Genomic DNA, 15,627 nt, shown 5'->3' on the forward strand with positions numbered 1-15,627 from the left:
TTAACCTGGCGACCACTCCACCCTGAGTGGAGGCCTTCCCTCTTTGCTTTCTCCACTTTTCTTTTTCCGCAGCACTTACTACCTTGAATATTACCAACATAAAATTTTTTAAAGTTATTGTTTATTGATTATTTTCCTCTTCTAAAGTGAAAGCTCCCCGAGGGCAGGAATCTTTTTATGTTGTGTTCATCACTAATATATATGAAAGAAGCAAGAATAATGCCGGGTTTCGATTGGTACAGCTACTATAGAGCAGTGTGGAGCTTACTCAAAAAATAAAGAACTACTGTCTGATCCAGAGTCCTACTCCTGGGTATATAGCCAAAGAAATTGAAATTAGGAGATTGAAGAGCTGTCTGCACTCCTGTGTACATTGCAGAAGTATTCACAGTAACCGAAACATGAAAGCAACCCAGAGGTCCATCGGCATGTGAATGCATCAAAGAAAATGTAGTATTTCCATTCCTTAAAAAAGAAGGAAATCCTGTCATTTGTGACAACATGGATGAACCTAAAGGACATTACCTTAAGTAAAATAAGCTAACCAGAAGCACAAATACTACACGATCTCGCTTCGGTGAGGACTCCAAAAAGTCAGACTCACAGAAGCAGAGAATAGAATGGGGGTTACCAGGAATTGGGAGGAAGAGGAAACTGAGGTTTTGGTCAAAAGGTGTAAACCTTAAATTACGCAAGAGGAATAAATCCTAGTGATCTGCTGTATAGCACAGCACCTGTAGTTAGCAATACTGTATTTTATACATAAAAATTTGCTGAGAGGTAGGTCTTATGTTAAGTGTTCTAATCATACAAAAAATAAAGAGGGCGGAAAGAAACTTCTGAAGGTGTTGGATATATTTATGGCATTGCCTGTGGCGGTGATTTCATGAGTGTGTGATTACTTCCAAATTCATCAAGTTGTATAGCATATTGTATATCAGTTATACTTTTAAAAATTGTTGTTGCTTGATGACAGGGATTTACAAGGAGCTCATAAATATTTATTGACTAAGTATTTCTTGAATTTGTGGACAAACTACACTTTTTTTCCACTCCTGGAAATATGCCTTTAGGAATTTTCTGGGGGCAGGGAATATTTAAAGCAAGAAAAAAACAAAGATCTTCAGTTGTATATATAATAATACATTTTGATAATTTGAATTCATCAAAAATAGTTTATTCATCCAATTGATACATGTATTATACCACTGAAAGGTAACATGTAAATTATTATGGCCAAGTAATTTATCTTTTGGGTATTTATATGTGTATTTTTTATTTGGGTCATAAAAATAATGTTGGTAATCAGAGAAATATATTTATAAGATACTTCTTCTTGTGAAATATAGAGACACACGTATTTTGGCATCTTAAAATTAGTATGAATCAAACAGACCTTGATAGTTTTTAAGAAATAATTTATATGTAGCAGAGTATAGATTACTTTTCAACTTATTAGATGTTTTCTTTCTTTTTTCTATTTTTTTAGTAGACGTTTTCTAATTGTAGTTTTTAAAGTTTTATATTTAGGTTACCTACAATAAATATCTTTAAAATAGTACAAAAATGTAATCAAAGACTTACATTAACAAATGGTGTATCCTACCTTAGAATACATTGAAAGGAGTTGTTATAAGTGGTTTTTCCAGAATGGTGAATGGTATGGTATGTGATTATATCTCAATAAGGCTGTAAAAGATGTAAAAAATATTTTAAAAATTTTAAAATTAAAAGAAGTTTTTATTTTTTTTTCCAAAGTAGAATAGGTAACTTTATGTGGTAATTTAAGCAGTTTTTCTTGCAAGTCTGTTTTGTAAACAGTGTTTGGTTTTATTTTATGCCCTTATTTATCAACCCATGATATATCTGACCATTTCAATAGTCATTTTTATGAGAACAGGAAGAATTATAAGTTTTGGTTTCTTTCTTTCTTTTTCCACTGCTGTTCTCCAAATTCAAGCATCCGTGCTTCCTGCTTGCGAGACAGTTAACTGCTGTCGCTTTCTAACTGGTCTTTTTGCCTTTTCCTTTTTATTATTCAACCCATTCTCCATACTATAGGACAGTAAACCTCTCAGAAGAAAGTATTAATAACTCTGAACAAAGGCCTTTGCCTAACAAGATAAAGGTCAAGTTCTATTTTGATCTGGCTCCTACTTCTTATCCCAACATTGTATTCCATTTGCCTGGGCCTCAGAGATGTTAACGCACATTTCTTCTGCGTTGTCTTGTGATCTCTGCTCATTTTCTTTTACCAAAAAACGCTACCTGTCCTGTGATTTGAATCATCACCCTGAAGTGCCCTCTTCTCTTCTCCCTTAGTAGTTGATGAGTACCTTTCACACTGCATTTATTTTATTCATCTCTTCTGCAAGATTGTAAACTTCTGAGGGAAAGGGACCATATGTTTTATAAATCTGCGATTCATAAAGCACCCTGCTTCAAGCCCTGTGTGTATGGGATGATAAAACGTTGTTGAGACAGCAGCTCGAGGGTATATCCTGGAGCTTTAGATACAATTAAGAAAAGGATACAAATTCATCATGTACGGTGCTTAAGGTGCAACAATTTTTACATGTGGCTCCTATGAAGATTTTACATGTGGTTAGAAATTTGTAGGTTCCAAAGTATAATCTGAGCATTTGTGATAGTTCTCAAACTGTGTTTTGTGGACTTTAAGTTTCTTTGTATTCATGTAGAATACATAGAATGTTGTTTTAATGTTCCTTACCTGACTAATGACAAGATTGATTTGGTATGTTAGCTTGAATGTTTACTGTAATAAGTCTCTTTACCATTCATCTGAAACAAGAAAGAAAATAGAGATGCCTTTGGGAAAGTAATAAATTACCTGCATGGTGAATGCAACAATTTGAGAGATGAATGAATTTGAAAGTTTTGTTAACAACTTCCCAGAATTGATCTTTAAGTCATCATATTGAATTACATGGAGTAAAAAAAATTTTTGAAGGGCATCATCTCACAGATTTCCTTAAGTTTCTCAAAGGTGACCCCATCCCTGTCAATTCTATTTCCTAGGAGTATTTAAAATTAAATAGCTTACTAGGCTAGTAGACGTTCTAAATGGGACTGAAATCAGAATGATGAATTTTTTTTTTTTTTTTTTTTTTTAATGGGGATATAGTTCTGGTGCTCAGAACAGCATCTAGAAATGGAGTAAGTTTCTGATTTTTCAGGGATTTCTTTTTTTTCTCCTCCTCCCCCCCCCCCCCCCCCGCCAAATCTGGATATCATGTATATCTGGGTTATAGCTGTGGAATTAATTCAAAGAAAGAGATAGGTTGAGGTTCCAGGGAGGAAACGGTTTTATAGAACCAGCATCTTGAACCATGAATACAGTCACCACCGTAGACCCTGAAAATAGGGGCCCGTATGGTCTTGTGTTTATGGGATTATGGTTTCTAAATCCTCCTTACTTGTGGTAAAATGTGATGTGCAATTTGGATACTATTCTTTTGGCAACTGAATAGGTTTGAGAAGTTAACCTTACAGGCCACCCAGGTATATTTTAGGTGGTTAGTATACAAAGCCTTTACTTATTATCTAGGTCATAATAGGAAATAGCCTTTTATTTTTTAATGGTGGCTAAATATTTGATCCTTCAGTCTTTTTTGTTTGTTTGTTTGTTTTGTTTTGTTTTTGTTTTTTATATTGCAGACAAAGATTTTGAAGGAAAGTCCAAGTGTTTACCCTAATAGAAATGGATAAAGCCTGACAGTGAATGGCTGTGAATTCTGGACAGTGAATGTTAAATGTTACTTTGACAAGTGTATTAAAAATATGTGCACGGGGTTTATATTAATAATGAGTCCATGCTAATTTGCTATTTTCACAATAATTTCAGTAAATAAGAAATAGATAAATAACACTTTCATTTTATTTAAGTACTTCCATGGGTTTCTATTAGGGTGAATAGTATTTGTTGGAAAGTTGCATATAATTTAAACCTAGTCCGGTGACCACAGAATGCTATTTTCTTAGTTTTTAAGTCTTAGTGTAACTTGAGAGAAGGCAAAAGTAGCTGTTTCTTTGTCATATATATATGACATATATATATACATATATATATATATATATATATATATACACCAAAGGATAGACAGTTGACCTTTGAACATGGAGGTTAAGGGTACCAGTCCCTGCAGAATCGAAAATCTGTGTGTAATTTTGAGTCCCCAAAACTTAACTGCTAATAGCCTACTGTTTACTGGAAGCCTTCCTGATAACCGTGAACAGCTATGTGTGTTACATACTATAGTCTTATTCTTAATTTTCTCGTATTTCTAGGCTACATGGTTCTTCCGTTTTTTCAAATTGTTGCAGATCTCCAAAAAATTTTCCAATATATTTACTGAAAGATAGTGGAGCTACACAGTTCAAACTTGTTCAAGGGTCAGTGGCATTCCTTTTACTCCTTGTGCAGATCCCAAGAGTAGTCCTGTCATGGCCACAGTTTAATACAGTGACATGAAAAATGCTGGTTTTAGAGTCTCAAGTTTGACGTTTGAGCTGTAGCTCACCAAAGAGACTGTTTAACTTGAGCCTCGAGCTTCCCTATCTGTAAAATAAGGACATAACCTACATCAGAGGAATATTATGCAAAAAGTAAAGGAGAAAGTAAGTTTGTTGTCACCCAGTGAAATGTTCTAGAAAGATAATGTTTTATTGACAATACTGTTAATTCTGTATATTCCAAAAGAATTAAAATAGGTTTTTGGATGACTACTGTTTTACTCAATAGCACACCCTTCTAAATTAGGACCTCTCTTCCACACATTATGCATTCTTCTTTTTTTGCTTCTCTTCCACTTGAGGAGTTTTCACAAACCCTGCTCCACGCTTTTGAACTCCTTTCAAGTTTGAACCCGTTACCATCTGCCACCTACTGACCCACTTCTCTCTGCTTCCTTCAACTGTGCTCTCCCCATACAGACTTGCTTATTTTTGTTGGGTGATTAAATTGGCCGTCATTTGATTTTTCCAAGATCTAGATTAATACAGGGTTATAAACAGCAGCTCCCGAATGTGTGTGAACTATAAAGCAAGATAGAGAGGGGCCCGTAAGTAATAATACTCTTTTCTCCCCCTCAGGAAGACAGTTGTCAGAGAAAACAATGGATAAAACCCCAAATGGACTTGCTTTTCCTTTCGTTGTATAGTATTTAGAAGTTTGTAAAGTGATTTCTGATTACATATCCAGGTTAAAAAAGTTTTCAGTATAAAGTATTAGTTTGTAAAGTGACTCACCATGTATGAAAGCACTTCAAAATGCATGCCCTTAACTACTATTTGAATTTTTATAGGTTTGTAGTTTTGCTGACTGCAAGAAAATAAAAGGCCTAGTGCCAGTTTTTACTGGGTCAAGATTTATTTTAATGTATCAACATTTCCTCAACGTTTTGATACTTTAAAAAGTCCTAGAGATTTTCCTGCAAAAAGGCTTCACAGACTTTATTCCAACAAGGAAAATTCAGGGTACTTATGCCATGGTAGTAACAAAAGCAGTATATTTGGTAAATTTGTTTACAGAAATGGCCAGACTATCCTAGAGATGTATTTTTGTTTAAAGAGGAAGGGACTAGTAATTATATTTGTACAGCTCCAGGCAGAGGAGATTTGACATGTGATTTAAAAACATACTGTTAGTCTTTCATGAAATGATCAGCAGATGGGTTGACCAAGGCAATTGGTCTGACACTGTGGAGGCTTCCTTCAGTCATGGTTTGTTCAATGTGTTATAGGAGCACACTGACTGAATTTGAATCCCAGGTCTACCCCATAACTGTTTATGACTTTGGGCAAGTCACTCCATGGCTCTGAAGCCTTAGTTTCTTCATCTGTAAAGTTGAATAGTATCTGTTTTATAGATAATGATTAAGTGAGATAATGTATGACTTAGTATGATTGTTAAAAAACAAAAATAAAAACTGGCATCTGCTTGCCATCTAATTAATAAAAGTTCATTATAATGTCTGGGATTTAACCCTCCAAATAGTAGTTTTAAAAACTTGCATTTCTGGGGCACCTGAGTGGCTCAGTTGGTTAAGCCACTGCCTTCGGCTCAGGTCATGATCCCGGAGTCTCAGGATTGAGTCCCACATCGGACTCCTAGCTCCACGGGGAATCTACTTCTCCTTCTGACCTCCTCCCCTCTCATGCTCTCTCTCACTCTCTCTATCAAATAAATAAAATCTTAAAAATCAAAAACAAAAACAAAAACTTGCCTCTCTAACGAGTACACTTTCTGTTTGCCCATGTGGCTCAGTCAGTTAAGTATCTGACTCTTGATTTCGGCTCAGGTCATGATCTGAGTCGTGAGATCAAGCCCTTCGTGGGGCTCCGGCTTAGTGTGGAATCTCTGACTGAGATCCTCTGCCTCTCCCTCTGCCCTTCCCCCATCCGCTGTCTCAAATAAATAAATAAAATCTTAAAAAAAAAAGTACACGTACCATGATGCGCACGGAGTGATGTATAGAATTGTTGAATGACTATGTTGTACACCTGAAACTAATATAACACTATGTTAACTATATTGGAATTTAAAAACTTGCTTAAAAAACTTGCACTGCATGTTGAGAGTCATTAAAGTATGGAAATATATTTAAGATTTCTTTAAAATCTTTAGGAAGCCATGTTAGAGTCAAAACAGTGTTTATGGGGCGCCTGGGTGGCTCAGTGGGTTAAGCCTCTGCCTTCAGCTCAGGTCATAATCTCAGGGTCCTGGGATCGAGCCCTGCATCGAGCTCTCTGCTGAGTGGGGAGTCTGCTTCCTCCGCCCTCTCTCTCTGCCTGCCTCTCTGCCTACTTGTGATCTCTCTCTCTCTGTCCAATGAATAATAAAATCTTAAAAAAAAATCAGTGTTTATAACTAATAGACTGAATTTGAGAAGGATTGAGACACTGGTGGTGTGTTTTGGACAAGTCTGAATCCTGACTCTTGACACCTGCTTTGTTGACTTTGGACTAACCATCTTACCTCCTAAGGCTCAGTTTTCTCATCTGTAAAATGGGGATAACTCAGTAGGGTTGGTTTTGAGAATTGAAAGACTAAAATCATGGAAAGCACTTAATGTTGTTCTTGGCACAGTAAGTTTTAGTTATTGTTAGTCCGTAGATACCTTTTAAACATGGCCTTTAGTACTTGTGAGAAGTATAGGCTAAATTTTTTTGGAGTAATAGTTAATGTTGGAATTTTGGAATTGATGCTTTTTTTTCCCATTTGTATAATGCTTATCTAGTTGACTTAAGATAAAATACTAAAATATTTTGAATCTCCTATTGTCCAGATAGCACTTAATTTATATTTGGAAAAACACATTTTTATATATCATCTACTGTGGTCGGAATGTTTATTTTCCCCTCTAAAATTCATATGTTGAAATCCTAACCCCCAAAAAGATGGCATTAGGAGGTAGAACATGGTGCTTAGATCATGAAGGTGGAACCCTCACAGTGGGATGAGTTTCCATATAAAAAAGGCCTGAGAGAGATCCCTTTCTCTTTCTGCCATCTTTGGTATAGTGAAAAGATGGCCATCTCTGCACCAGAAGGTAGGTTCTCCCTGGATACCGTATCTGCATGTACCAGGATCCTAGACTTACTAGCCACCACTGTGAGAAATCAGTTTTTGTTGTTATAATCACAGCCTGAATGGACTAAGACAGTATCCCTTTTTTGGAACAATTTTATGGCTCTGTACTTATAATCCAGTCTTTAATCATGTTTCTGCTTTCCTTCCTGCATCATTGCCTGAGAGTGACCCAAAGGAGAAGCAGGGAAAGCAGGAGGAGGCAGCGTCAGTAGATGGTCAGCCTTACCTTGATCAGACGTACTCGCAGGACTAAAGCCCTCGGCTAAATTGATTCATGTATACTTTTTGAAGTATTACCAATAGAATAATTGTTATTGCCTTTTTACTATTGTGGAATATGTGGACAAGATTTTAAAGGAAATCTCTACTTTTCCCACCATCCTTCAGTGATTTTTTTTCAGAGCCATGATTCATCCAGTAATTTTTCCAAGTGGCAGCTAATAAAAGATTGGCAATTAAATAGTTACCATAGGGGCCCCTGGGTGGCTCAGTGGGTTAAAGCCTCTGCCTTCAGCTGAGGTCATGATCCCAGGGTCCTGGGATCAAGCCCTGAATCGAGCTGTCTGTTCTGCGGGAAGCCTGCTTCCCCCTTTCTTTCTGCCTGCCTCTCTGCCTACTGTGTCTCTGTCAAATCTCTGTCAAATAAGTAAATAAAATCTTGAAAAAAATAAATACTTAGCATATATTGTAGGCATAATATTCAGTATAGAGTTAAGTTTATCCTATATAAAGTTAATTTTTTTTTTTAATCTTCTGTTTGGTGCCCTTTTTGTTTAAAGAAAGTTGTTTAATGGCATAGGGATTTTACATTTGTAGGAATTTTCTAAGTTTATAAGACCTTAATGAGCAAACACTGTAGTTTGGTAGGTTCTTAGAGTGAGAACTTGAGAGTTTTGGATAGATAAAACTTTGGCTTTGTTACCAACGATTTGTCTTTGAGTTAAAAACCAAAACCTGATGACTATTAGCCCTTGTACTCAAACCATTACTGAATCACCAGATCCGCCTTCCCTGTAAATCTACAATTACTTCACGGATAAAAGGGTCCCCCAGCTGCCGTCCAGTGTGTGTACACACACAAAGGAAGTGTAATTATTTATGTTTAATTCATCATGTCCTGATTTTGTGTGGCCTTGAGACCTCCAGCGCCCCTCCTTACCATGTAACTTCCTCTCTTTCTCCTTCCCTTTCTTCCTTCCTTTGGATGAGTACTGATAGTGCTGCAGAACCTGGTTAGGCAGATAGTGGTTTAGAGCACAATTCCCTATTTAAATTATTTCAAAGTTCTATATTTAGATTGCCTTTGCTTTGGTCATATGTTTCTTTTCAACTCTTAATTAAGAACACACTGTTTATAAATTAAATTCCTGTGAGAAAATATGACTCATATTGAGAGATCTTGTTTTATTATCATATGACATGTTCTGTAGGCATGCAGCATAAAAAAGGCGAAAAACACCTGACATCCATCTTCATTTTATTTGATTAACACATTGCAGGAAACTGTGACTATTTAAAAACTTTTTTTTCTGTGTTAATTAAAATAAAAGTAATTAAAGACCTAACTAAAATAACTTAAATAATGAGGGATAAATATCATACCAAACATGAAGTTTAAAATACAGGTAGCTAATTAATTGTCATAATAGTGTGATCAGGAACGCACATGCTATTTTCCATTTTTCTACTCTGTTGTCTTGAATGTTCTGGCAATCTTTGGTTACGAGGTAGACATTTTTTCCATACTACTTTTTTTTTTTTTTAAGTGAGAAAAACATTTTCTAGTAAACCCCATTGGCCATAATTGCCTCATATACCTATGCCTAAATTCCTGACTGGCAGAGTAAAGATTACTTGTCATGGTGGCTTGACCTAATCAGGATTCAGTTCCTAAGAGGAAGAGAGTGAGTGTTCTGCCAGCAAGTGAGAAGGGGAAGGTGTGTCTTTGAGAGGGCTATCACGGTGGATGACACAGCTAGGGAAGTTCAGAGTTCTGTTAATTTCTACAGGCTTCCTTATGGGATCACAAAATATAGACAGGTATGCCTTGATTCATTCAATGTATGTTTATTGAGTATCTACTGTATTCTAGTTATTCTCTGTCCTAAGAATAGAGCAGTGACCAAAAAGGGGAAAAATCACTGTCCCTTTGAAGCTTACATTTTCCTGATGAAACAGACAAAGAGTATACAACCATTCAACTTCCTATGAACTGTGCTGAGAAAAAGCTGAACCAGAGAAGGGAACTTGGAAGGTTTGGGGCAGGGATGTATGAAATTTTAGATTATGTCCAGGGAACCTTTCACTCAGAAGATGATTTAAGTAAAGGCTTAGTTGAAGTGGTACATACAGCTCTCTGAGGAGAAGAGTATTCTAGTCAAAGCCCCTGTGGGTGAATGAGAGAGAGTCACAGGAAGTGAGGTCAGAGTGAGGTGCACTAGATGGTTTTGAGCCAAGAGGTGAACACATTTTATGTGTTCACCGAATCACTTTGGCGGTTGTGTTAAGGAGAGCAAAGGGCATTAGAAACAGAAGTGGGGAAAAACCAAGCAGGAAGCTGTTGTAATAATCCAGAAGAGATGATGGTGACTTGAAAGGGGCAGTGAGAAATAGTTGGATTTTAGATATTTCCAAGGCAAAGCCTACAGAATTTGCTGACAAATTGGATGTGGCCTGTGAGGAGAGGACAGGCATCTAGGATGCCAGCCAGGTTTTTAGAATGGAGTTAATATTATCTGAGATTAGAAGGAACAGGCACTTGGTCATTGACATGTTAAATCTGAGATGTCAGATAAACAATTTATAGATGTCAAATGGAGATGTCAAATAAACAGTTGGATATGTACATATTTTTAAAAGATGGTTCAATATATATTTTTAATAGGGTAACTTTGGTCATTAATATAAATAGGGAATGTCTTTTAAAAGAATATAAATTTAAAAACAAAAACCATACGAGAGTAAGGGTAAAGTGTATATGGGGAGGGATATTTTATGTTCTGTTGACCAAATACAGGGAAATATTGGAAGGAATCTTAGGATAGACCAATGGGGGGGAAAAATTATGCACTGAGCATTTATTTAGTGCCCAATATATTCTAGTTTCAGAAATTGCACAAGAAATATACTTATTCTTTCAATCAGTACCTCATTCCTGAAACCCCAACCTTTGTCAAAAATATGCATGAAAAGTAAAATGCACCACAAGGACCAGTGGTGTGCATGGATTTAGTTTCTGCTTGTTCCCTTTATAACATGATGCAACATTTCCTCTAAAGGACGTCTCTTAACCAAGAAGCTATCGCCCCCAGCCCAATTTCCTCAGTATTGTACTATAACTATATAACTATAGGTAAGACTCAGGCGTAATATTCAGTAGTGATCCAAGCCAGGAGAAATAATTGCTATTATGTACACAGACACACACACACACACACACACACACACTATATATATAATGTATCAGGATGAGTGGTTTTTCTTTTGAAGAGGAATTAGTCCAAGATGCCCTTTAACCAGATTTTCAGTCTGTGTATATCACATAAAGTGCTGAGAAGCACCTTATAAAATACCTTTTATATTATAGATAATAAATATTTAGATAGAAAATTTGATTTAGAGCATCATTAACATTTCTAACTTATTTTTAAACTTTTAAAAACCCTATGCTGCATGAAGTAAGTGTTGCTTGATAATACGTGCCTTACCTCTAATGCAAGGTTGTTGAGAAAATTGAATTATCATGGGTTTTGTCAGATCAAAGTATTGTATAATGAGTATAAGGAATTGTTTATTGGGCAAACAAATTTTGCTTTAAGGTGGGTTAGGCTTTTCTCATCAAACTTTTGGCCAATCAGAATGAGTATATAACCATTAGCCTATAAGACCAATGAGGGGAAATGCTTAGGATTAGAGGGGAAATACTGTCTAGTCAGAACCTGAAGTATATTGAATTACTTCAGTTTGCCTGTTTCTCATGTTAAGTAATTTTTGCAACGTGACCATCTCCCATGAAAGAGTTCTGCAGATTTGCAGTAATTAAGCAAGCATTTATGCTAGTTTTGAGACCAAATTGACAGTAGATATGAATTAGCCTCATTCTTTGGTTGACCGAGCTCTAAGTTTTTATCTACAAATCTACCTTCCATTTCCGTGGAGTGTATCTCTTTATGTGCTCCTTTGCTTTTGTTTTTGAAGAGGAGATTTAGGAAAATCTGTTCCCCAGCAGTTTAGCATTTGTTCATGTGTGCAAGTTAAGATGCTTACCTAAACAATATTCTTATCAAAGTAAAACTCTGTTTTGCTACAGCGTGGCAGCTTATTTTTTATTATGCAATCAGGAATATATTTATATTTTAAAGCATAATACTGAAATGATCTACCAAGAATCCACCAGCTGACATGGAACCAGAACTTGACTAATAAAGTCTACATCTACCAGCATACGCCTCTTCTTCCCTGTGGTGCTGCCCTTACTGCCCTCCCTGACCCCCCGACCCCCCAATCATTCTTCAAGTTCGTGTTTATCATTTACTCTTTAATAATACTGCTGTTATCACATGGGTCTTTAAGTAATATGCTATTTAATTTTACTTTTTTTTTTTAAAGCTTTATAAAAATGGTAGCATTCTGCATTAGCATTCTGCATCTTCTGAGACTTGCTTTTGTTCTTTGTGTTTTTTTTGAAATTTATTATCATATGTAGTTTGTAGTTCATATATTTCACTGCTGAGTAATACTTCATTGTATGAATGTATTTATTTTCTTGTTGGTAGATATCTGGATTATTGTTGCTGTTGGGTATTTTTGTTTGCCTGTTTCTGGGCAACTATATTGAGTTTGATGTATATCTGTACGTTGATACAGATATGTTTTTGCTATTAAAAGCATTGCTAAGGTCTGCGTTCTTTTATATGTGTTCTGGAGCACACGTGTAAGACTCTAGAATACATACCTGGGAGTAGAGGTGTAGAGAATTATGAGCATTATATGAATATATTAACCAATTATACAAATTAATGCCAGTTGTTTAACATATCATTGGGCCAGTTTAAATACCACGAATAACAACCAGAAGCTCCCAGTGAACCAAATCATTGCCAAAACTTGGAAATCTCAGGCTGCTTAACTTTTCTGAATATAGTAGCAACAAAATGACATCTTACTATTTTGCTTTTCTGTGATTGCCAGTGAGATTGAACCTCTTTTTATGTGATTACTCAACATTGGTATTTTTCTTTCATGAATTTCTCATTTATGTGTTTTATCCATTACATACTCAAAACTATGCATTAAATATATATATTTTTAAAATTTTAAAAATTAAAAAAAAATAAAATAAAATTTAAAAAATTTTTAAATAACACAATGAGGAGGAAAAATTTCCCCCAACCAATTTTTCCCCAACCAATCACCCATTCAGGGGTGATGCTTAATCACCCCTGAATAAATGAGTGTATATTTCCTACAAACAAGGACATCATCCTATAAGCCACAATAAAGCCATCAAAATCAGGAAATTAACATTGATGCATTACTACCATCTAATCCTCAGATCTCATTCAATTTTCACAAGTAGTCCCAATAATGTCCTTTATAGCAAAAGGATCTAGTTCAGAAGCACAGCTTGCATTTTACTTGTCACATCTTTTCAGTCTCCTTCAATCTGGAACAGTTCTTCAGTCTTTGTTTGGCTTTCAAGACCTTGGCACTTTTCAAGACTCTGCTGTATAAGCCACCTATTTTGTAGAATGTCTCTACCTTTAGGTTCAGCTGCTGTTTCTTAATGATTACGTGCTAGTTAATGTATATTTGCAGGAATATCACGGATGTTATGCTGTGTCTTCTCTTTGTATCTTGTCAGGTGACACATTTTCATTGTGACCCGTTACTGTGTATGTTTACTTGATTACTTGATTAAGATGGTGTCTGCCATGTTTCTCTACTGTGAAATTACTCATTTTTTCTCTGTGTTTAATAATTGTTTTGTGCAGAGGTACTTTAAAACTAAGTGACTGTCTCCTTCCCCATCAAGCTTTCATTTAATTAATTAATTTGTATTAGTATGAGTTCATGATTCTGTCTTTTATTCAGTGAGCTCTGATCAGTAACTGTTGTTCCTTATTTTGATGCTCACCTTGCCCCGATTTAGCCAGAGGGATTCCTTTAAAGTTGGCTTCTGTGTTCTTTTGATATGTCATTCATCAATCATGCTGCTACTTCCAATTTCATTCCTACACGAAAGTTTAGTCCCATTTTTCCCTTTTCTTTTTTAATATCCCCTTCTCTAACATTAAGAAACTTGCCTATAATTAGCCTAAATGTGTTTACTTAATTTGACCAGTTCCACTGGGTGTCCTCAGTCTGCCATATCCATCACACCCTCCTGCCCAAATTCTCTTTAAGCTTAGAAGACCCTTCATGTGGAGGCCCCCTTCACCCTGTTTGGATTCCTGCATTCCTACATGCACCGCACAGTGCATCATTTTATGGGCACCCTCCTGCCCCTGATCAGTCACTCACATCTGCTGTTAGATCGCTGGTGGGCAGGTCCTGCTCCAACCCATACCGCTCTGCCAAAGCTTGGACTCTGACTCCCACACCTCACTTTTCCCTCCATTCCAGCATGGTACCAGCCTCATCCTGCTCAGACTTTCACACCCCTAATCAGGGATACGTTTTTGTATTTTGCCTATTTTTATTTTTATTTTAAAGATCTCATTTATGTATTTATTTATTTATTTATTTGAGAGGGAGGCACTGCACCTGAGCATGAGCAGAGGGAGAAGCATCAGGAGAGGGAGAGAATCTCAAGCAAACGCCCAACTGAGCCAGAAGCCCTACACAGGGCTTTCTCTCGTGACCCTGAGATCATGACCTGAGCTATAGTCAAGAGTCGGAAGGCTTAACCAACAGAGCTGCCCAGGCACCCTTACATTTTGCCTAATATTTTATTTTTATTTTTATTTTTTAAAGTTTTTTTTTTTTTTGTAGATTTTATTTATTTGACAGAGAGATCTCAAGTAGGCAGAGAGGCAGGCAGAGAGAGAGGGAAACAGATTTCCAGCTGAGCAGAGAGCCCGATGCGCGGCTTGATCCCAAGACCCTGAGATCATGGCCTGAGACAATGGCAGAGACTTTTGCCTATTTTTAAATAAAATGTTATAGGATACACATACGTGTGCACACACACATATTCCAGCCACCGTTTTTTTTTTTTTTTAGGCAATGTGCTTTGTGGTATTGTAGTTAATCTTTTTTTAAATTTCCTTGTTGTGTCTGTTGATGAATGAAAGTTTTTAATTATAATGTACTTGAATTTATTAATCATATGCTTTATAGTTAGCCCTATTCTGTGTCTTAAGTTTTAAATCATCCGTACTCTGAATTCATAAAGATAGTCTCTTATGTTTTTTTCAAATATTAAGAACTTGTATTCTCAACTTAAAATTTTAATCCCTCTTGAATTTATTTTTTTTTTTTTTTTTTTTTTTAAAGATTTTATTTATTTATTCGACAGAGAGAAATCACAAGTAGATAGAGAGGCAGGCAGAGAGAGAGAGAGAGGGAAGCAGGCTCCCTGCTGAGAGCCCGATGCGGGACTCGATCCCAGGACTCTGAGATCATGACCTGAGCCGAAAGCAGCGGCCCAACCCACTGAGCCACCCAGGCGCCCTTGAATTTATTTTTTACATGTTGTGTAGGAGGGATTCAATTTCTTTTTATCCCTCAAATGAATAACCAATTCTTTCAGCACTGTTGAATGATTCCTTCTTCCTTCAGTGATCTGCAGTGTTGTGACTTTTGTCAAATATCAACTCATAAAACCTTTTGAATTTCAATCGGCATTGCATTAAAATCAGTTGAATTTGGGGGAAAATTTTCATTTTATGATACTGAGTCTTTCTTTGATGAATATGGTATGTCCTCCTGTTTATTAGGTCATATTTAATGTCTTCAGATAAATTTTCAAGTTAACTTTTATTCTTTAGGTACATTTTATTGTTGGATATTTT

General features: G+C 36.1%; 1 protein-coding gene across 3 annotated transcripts in view; it reads left to right on the forward strand.

Annotated features, from left to right (window-relative positions):
* NRIP1 (nuclear receptor interacting protein 1) overlaps positions 1 to 15,627 on the forward strand; it is a 100,888-nt gene that overhangs the window by 26,421 nt on the left and 58,840 nt on the right. The window lies entirely within an intron of this gene.

Source organism: Mustela putorius, unplaced genomic scaffold (assembly GCF_011764305.1).
Source record: "Mustela putorius furo isolate JIRA1106 unplaced genomic scaffold, ASM1176430v1.1 tig00003834_pilon_pilon_pilon, whole genome shotgun sequence".
Classification (NCBI taxonomy): domain Eukaryota; kingdom Metazoa; phylum Chordata; class Mammalia; order Carnivora; family Mustelidae; genus Mustela; species Mustela putorius.